Here is a 6,000-nt window from a genome sequence, read left to right on the forward strand (position 1 = left end):
TATACCCTAAACCTCAACTAAGTCTTGTAATAAATAATGTGGAAATTTAGCAAGTATAGGTGACTAACCTGCTTGGAGTAACCCTGGATTGTAAACTCTCAAAACATGTTCATACAACAGTAGCTAAGATGGAGAGAAGTCTTTCCATAATAAAGCACTGCTCTGCCTTTTTAACAACACTATCAACAAGGAAGGTCCTACAGGCCCTACAGTTGAAGTCGGAGGTTTACATACACTCAGTTTTTCACAATTCCTGACATTTAATCCTAGTAAAAATTTCCCTGTCTTAGGTCAGTTAGGATCACCACTTTATTTTAAGAATGTGAAATGTCAGAATAATAGTAGAGAGAATGATTTATTTCAGCTTTTATTTATTTCATCACATTCCCAGTGGGTCAGAAGTTTACATACACTCAATTAGTATTTGGTAGCATTGCATTTAAATTGTTTAACTTGGGTCAAACGTTTCGGGTAGCCTTCCACAAGCTTCCCACAATAAGTTGGGTGAATTCTGGCCCATTCCTCCTGACAGAGCTGGTGTAACTGAGTCAGGTTTGTAGGCCTCCTTGCTCGCACATGCTTTTTCAGTTCTGCCCACACATTTTCTGTAGGATTGAGGTCCGGGCTTTGTGATGGCCACTCCAATACCTTGACTTTGTTGTCCTTAAGCCATTTTCCCACAACTTTGGAAGTATGCTTGGGGTCATTGTCCATTTGGAAGACACATTTGCGACCACCAAGCTTTAACTTCCTGACTGATGTCTTGAGATGTTGCTTCAATATATCCACCTCATTTTCCTTCCTCATGATGCCATCTATTTTGTGAAGTGCACCAGTCCCTCCTGCAGCAAAGCACCCCCACAGCACGATGTTGCCACCCCCGTGCTTCAGGGTTGGGATTGTGTTCTTCGGCTTGCAAGCATCCCCCTTTTTCCTCCAAACATAATGATGGTCATTATGGCCAAACAGTTCTATTTTTGTTTCATCAGACCAGAGGACATTTCTCCAAAAAGAACGATCTTTGTACCCATGTGCAGTTGAAAACTGTAGTCTGGCTTTTTTATGGCGGTTTTGGAGCAGTGGTTTCTTCCTTGCTGAGCGGCCTTTCAGGTTATGTCAAAATAGGACTAGTTTTACTGTGGATATAGATACTTTTGTACCCGTTTCCTCCAGCATCTTCACAAGGTCCGTTGCTGTTGTTCTGGAATTGATTTGCACTTTTCGCACCAAAGTACGTTCATCTCTAGGAGACAGAACGCATCTCCTTCATGAGCGGTATGACAGCTGCGTGGTCCCAAGGTGTTTACACTTGCGTACTATTGTTTGTACAGATGAACGTGGTACCTTCAGGCATTTGGAAATTACTCCCAAGGATGAACCAGAATTTTTTTTCAGAGGTCTTGGCTGATTTATTTTGATTTACCCATGATGTCAAGCAAAGAGGCACTGAGTTTGAAGGTAGGTCTTGAAATACATCCACAGGTACACCTCCAATTGACTCAAATTATGTCAATTAGCCTATCAGAAGCTTCTAAAGCCATGACATCATTTTCTGGAATTTTCCAAGCACAGTCAACTTAGTGTATGTAAACTTCTGACCTACTGAAATTGTGATACAGAGAATTATAAGTGAAATTATCTGTCTGTAAACAATTTTTTGAAAAATGACTTGTGTCATGCACAAAGTAGATGTCCTAACTGACATGCCAAAACTATAGTTTGTTAACAAGAAATGTGTGGAGTGGTTGAAAAACGAGTTTTAATGACTCCAACCTAAGTGTATGTAAACTTCCGACTTCAACTGTAGTTTTGTCGCACCTGGACTACTGTTCAGTCTTTTGGTCAGATGCCACAAAGAGGGACCTCGGAAAATTACAATTGGCTCAGAACAGGGCAGCACGGCTGGCCCTTAAATGTACACGGAGAGCTAACATTAATAAAATGCATGTGAACTTCTCATGGCTCAAAGTGGAGGAGAGATTGACTTCATCACTACTTGTTTTTGTAAGAAGTGTTGACATGCTGAATGCACCAAGGTGTCTGTTTAATCTACTAGCACACAGCTCGGACACCCATGCATACCCCACAAGACATGCCACCAAAGGTCTCTTCACAATCCCCAAGTCAAGAACAGACTATGGGAGGTGCACAGTACTACACAGAGCCATGGCTACATGGAACTCTATTCCACATCAGGCAACTGATGTGAGCAGTAGAATCAGATAAACAAAACAGATAAAAATACACCTTATGGAATAGCGGGGACTTTGAAGAGACACACACAGGCACAGACACACATACAGCGCATTCGGAAAGTATTCAGACCCCTGGACCTTTTACACATTTTGTTACGTTACAGCCATATTCTAAAATCGATTAAATTGCTTTTTTCCCCTCATCAATCTACACACAATACCTCATAATGACGAAGCAAAAATGGGTCTATAGATGTTTTTTGAAAATTTAAAGAAATAAAATAATAATGGAAATATCACATTTACATAAGTATTCAGACCCTTTACTCAGTACTTTGTTGATGCACCTTTGGCAGTGACTACAGCCTCAAATATTATTGGGTATGATGCTACAAGCTTGGCACACCTGTATTTGGCGAGTTTCTCCCATTCTTCTCTGCAGATCCTCTCATGCTCTGTCAGGTTGGATGTGGAGCGTCGCTGCACAGCTATTTTCAGGTCTCTCCAGAGATGTTAGATCGGGTTCAAGTCCGGGCTCTGGCTGGGCCACTCAAGGACATTCAGAGACTTGTCCCGAAGCCACTCCTGCGTTGTCCTGGCTGTGTGCTTAGGGTCATTGTCCTGTTGGAAGGTGAACCTTCACCCCAGTCTGAGGTCCTGAGCCCTCTGGAGCAGGTTTTCATCAAGGATCTTTTACTGAGGACTGGCTTCGGTCTGGCCACTCTACCATAATGACCTGATTGGTGGAGTGCTGCAGAGATGGTTGTCCTTCTGGAAGGTTCTCCCATCTCCACAGAGGAACTCTGGAGCTCTGTCAGAGTGACCATCGGGTTCTTGGTCACCTCCCTGACCAAGGCCCTTCTCCCCCGATTGCTCAGTTTGGCCGGGCGGCCAGCTCTAAGAAGAGTCTTGGTGGTTACAAACTTCATCCATTTAAGAATGATGGAGGCCACGGTGTTCTTGGGGACCTTCAATGCTGCAGAGATTTTTTGGTACCCTTCCCCAGATCTGTGCCTCGACACAATCCTGTCTCAGAGCTCTATGGACAATTCCTTTGACCTCATGGCTTGGTTTTTGCTCTGACATGCACTGTCAACTGTGGGACCTTATATAGACAGGTGTGTGCCTTTCAAAATCATGTCCAATCAATTGAATTTACCACAGGTGGACTCCAATCAAGTTGTAAAAAACTGTTTTCGCTTTGTCATTATGTTGTATTGTGTGTAGATTGATGAGGAAAACATTTTATTTAATCCATTTTAGAATAAGGCTGTAATGTAACAAAATGTGGAAAAAGTGAAAGGGTCTGAATACTTTCCGAATGCACTGTACACATGCACTCTACATACACGTACACATGGATTTTGTATTGTAGATATGTGATAGTACAGTAGTGGCCTGAGGGCACACACTTACTGTGTTGTGAAAAGTGTTATACAATGTAAATATATACATATAACTGCCTTAATGTTGCCAGGAAGAGTAGCTGCTAATGGGGATCCTTAATAAATACAAATACAAAACTCCTATGCTGTCAAGATCTCCCCAGAACACTGCATATTTTAACCTTAGAAATAAATAAACATCTCAGTTAGCTACTTCGCCCACCTTAGCCATTTGATTCCTGGTTAATTGAATGAAGGAATTATTTTATAAAGACATAAGTATTTGGTTGTAATTGTAATGTTGCAGGGTGGCCAACCATCCTCCAGGATATTCCAGGAGCTACTGGGTGTGCAGGCTTTTACTCCAGCCCTGCTCGAACACACCACATTGTAAAAAATCAGCTGCTCAACAGGACCTTGATAAGCTGACTTTGGTGTTTGAGCAGGGTTGGATCATAAACCTGCACACCCATGGCCTAACAGTGCAGTTATTTTACTTTGTGGGGGGTTAAGTGCCTTGCTCAAGGGCACTATGGCAGGAAATTGTACATGGGATCAGAGACCAGCAGTGGTTCCTTGCATCATTCAACACAATTTTCAGTCACCTTTTTGTCCCATGGCGTTACAGACCATTTTATATTTTTAGAAAAGTGACTTGAGCTTTAGGACAAGTAAAAAATAAGTCCTACTTGTCCAAAGGACAAGTGGCTAAAAAAGGTTAAATGTCAAGCCCTGCATTACCAAGCATTTCACACACATTATACAGATACTTTTAGCACTTGGTCTATAGCAACTTCCCACAAGAATAGACTTTAGGGTGAGGCAGGTGAACCTGCAGCCATATTACTTCAACAGCATTTGACATGAGATCCTCTCTAACCTTTACAGGAATACGGCTCCGAACATATACAGCAACACCTCCCCTATAGCCATTCCTGTGTCTTTTCTGTAGGTATCCTTGTATTGCTACTGCTGTATCATCTAAGGGATTATCTAAGCAAGTTTCAGAGATGGCCAGTATATGAGTGTTATCCAATGTTAGCAAGTTATTGATTTCATGAACTTTATTTCTAAGGCTACATATCTTAATATGGGCTATTAATAGACAAGACATAATATAATAAAAACAATAAAAACCACATTGTCTGGCTTATACAGTCAATCAGGCACTTGTGAGTCTCAATTGGTATGTGTTTGTGTGTGATGTTGGGCTGAAGCTACTGACCCGGACGCTTGGCTCTCTCACTCTTCCCAGGCTTTTGGGAGGGAGGGAGGACAACGATCTTGTCGTAGCGGATGTAAGCAATGTCCCCACACTCTCTGGCAGCTTTCATAGCTGGGATAAGTTAATTCTGCCTCTGGCGCACAGCTTCGGAGAAGTCCTCATTAAGGAAGATGTTGGTTCCACTAAAGTCCTTGGCTCTCTCCAGAACAGCCATCTTGTCCTTAAACTTTAGGAACTTGACCACTATCGGCCTGGGTCTGTCATCTGGGCTGGTTACAGGTTTTCCAGACCTGTGGGCGCCCTACCTCAATCTTCCTATGATCGATTTGCAGCTTTTCGGTTATCATTTTTCTCCCTTTCTCTTCAGACTGTCCCGGTCTCATGTGGAGACTCTAGTATGCCATCCACAACAATGTGGATTGTCCCTCTAGATAGTCTGTTTTCCCAGTCATTTGATGCATGGATTACAGTTTGTTGTCATCTTGCTGCAAGTCTCTTTCAGGACATCCACCTCTCCCTGGGAGAACTTCGAACTGTTCATAAGATCTTGGACCTTTCTGGTCAGATCGTCCATTCTTTTGTTAGTGGAGTCCACCAGTATTTGGACCATGCACTTTAAGCAATTTTGATGTTGCTGTAACAATTGGTTGTAGACATATTTTTGTTGATTTAAAAGATTACGCACCTGTGATAGCAAAACACTGTCCTCTCCATTACTTCCAACTTCTTTAGCTTTGGGCGGCATGATGGTAGCAACGTAGGCTAACGCTGGTACTCAACACAATTCCAGCCAATTCAGCTCACAGGGCCGATGGAAACAGCAATAAACAGCAAGAATTTAAACAGCCACAAGCCCCGGGACTATCCGTGGTCCCAGCCACAAGGGCTAACCACGTCGCGGGCTGTGTTCAAACTGTCAAGGAAACCTTCACCAAGCAGCAGCTCTTCAGACTTTAGGGTTTGGCAGTATCTGGGGACAGATAGTAGCGGTCTCAGCAACTGAGGCTAACCGCGACACGGGATCCAAATTAAACAGGTAGGCTAGTAAACATTTTTTTCCCAAGGAAAAACTTTCAGAAACATTCAAAACAACAAACCGAGTTCTCTCTGGTTCCGCTTTTTTACTTCCAATTTCATGGTTACCTACAGACAAGTACTTTGACACTCAGGATGGGTATATGACATGTACCTAAAC

This window comes from Coregonus lavaretus, assembly GCF_964263955.1.
Source record: "Coregonus lavaretus genome assembly, chromosome: 24".
Classification (NCBI taxonomy): Eukaryota; Metazoa; Chordata; class Actinopteri; order Salmoniformes; family Salmonidae; genus Coregonus; species Coregonus lavaretus.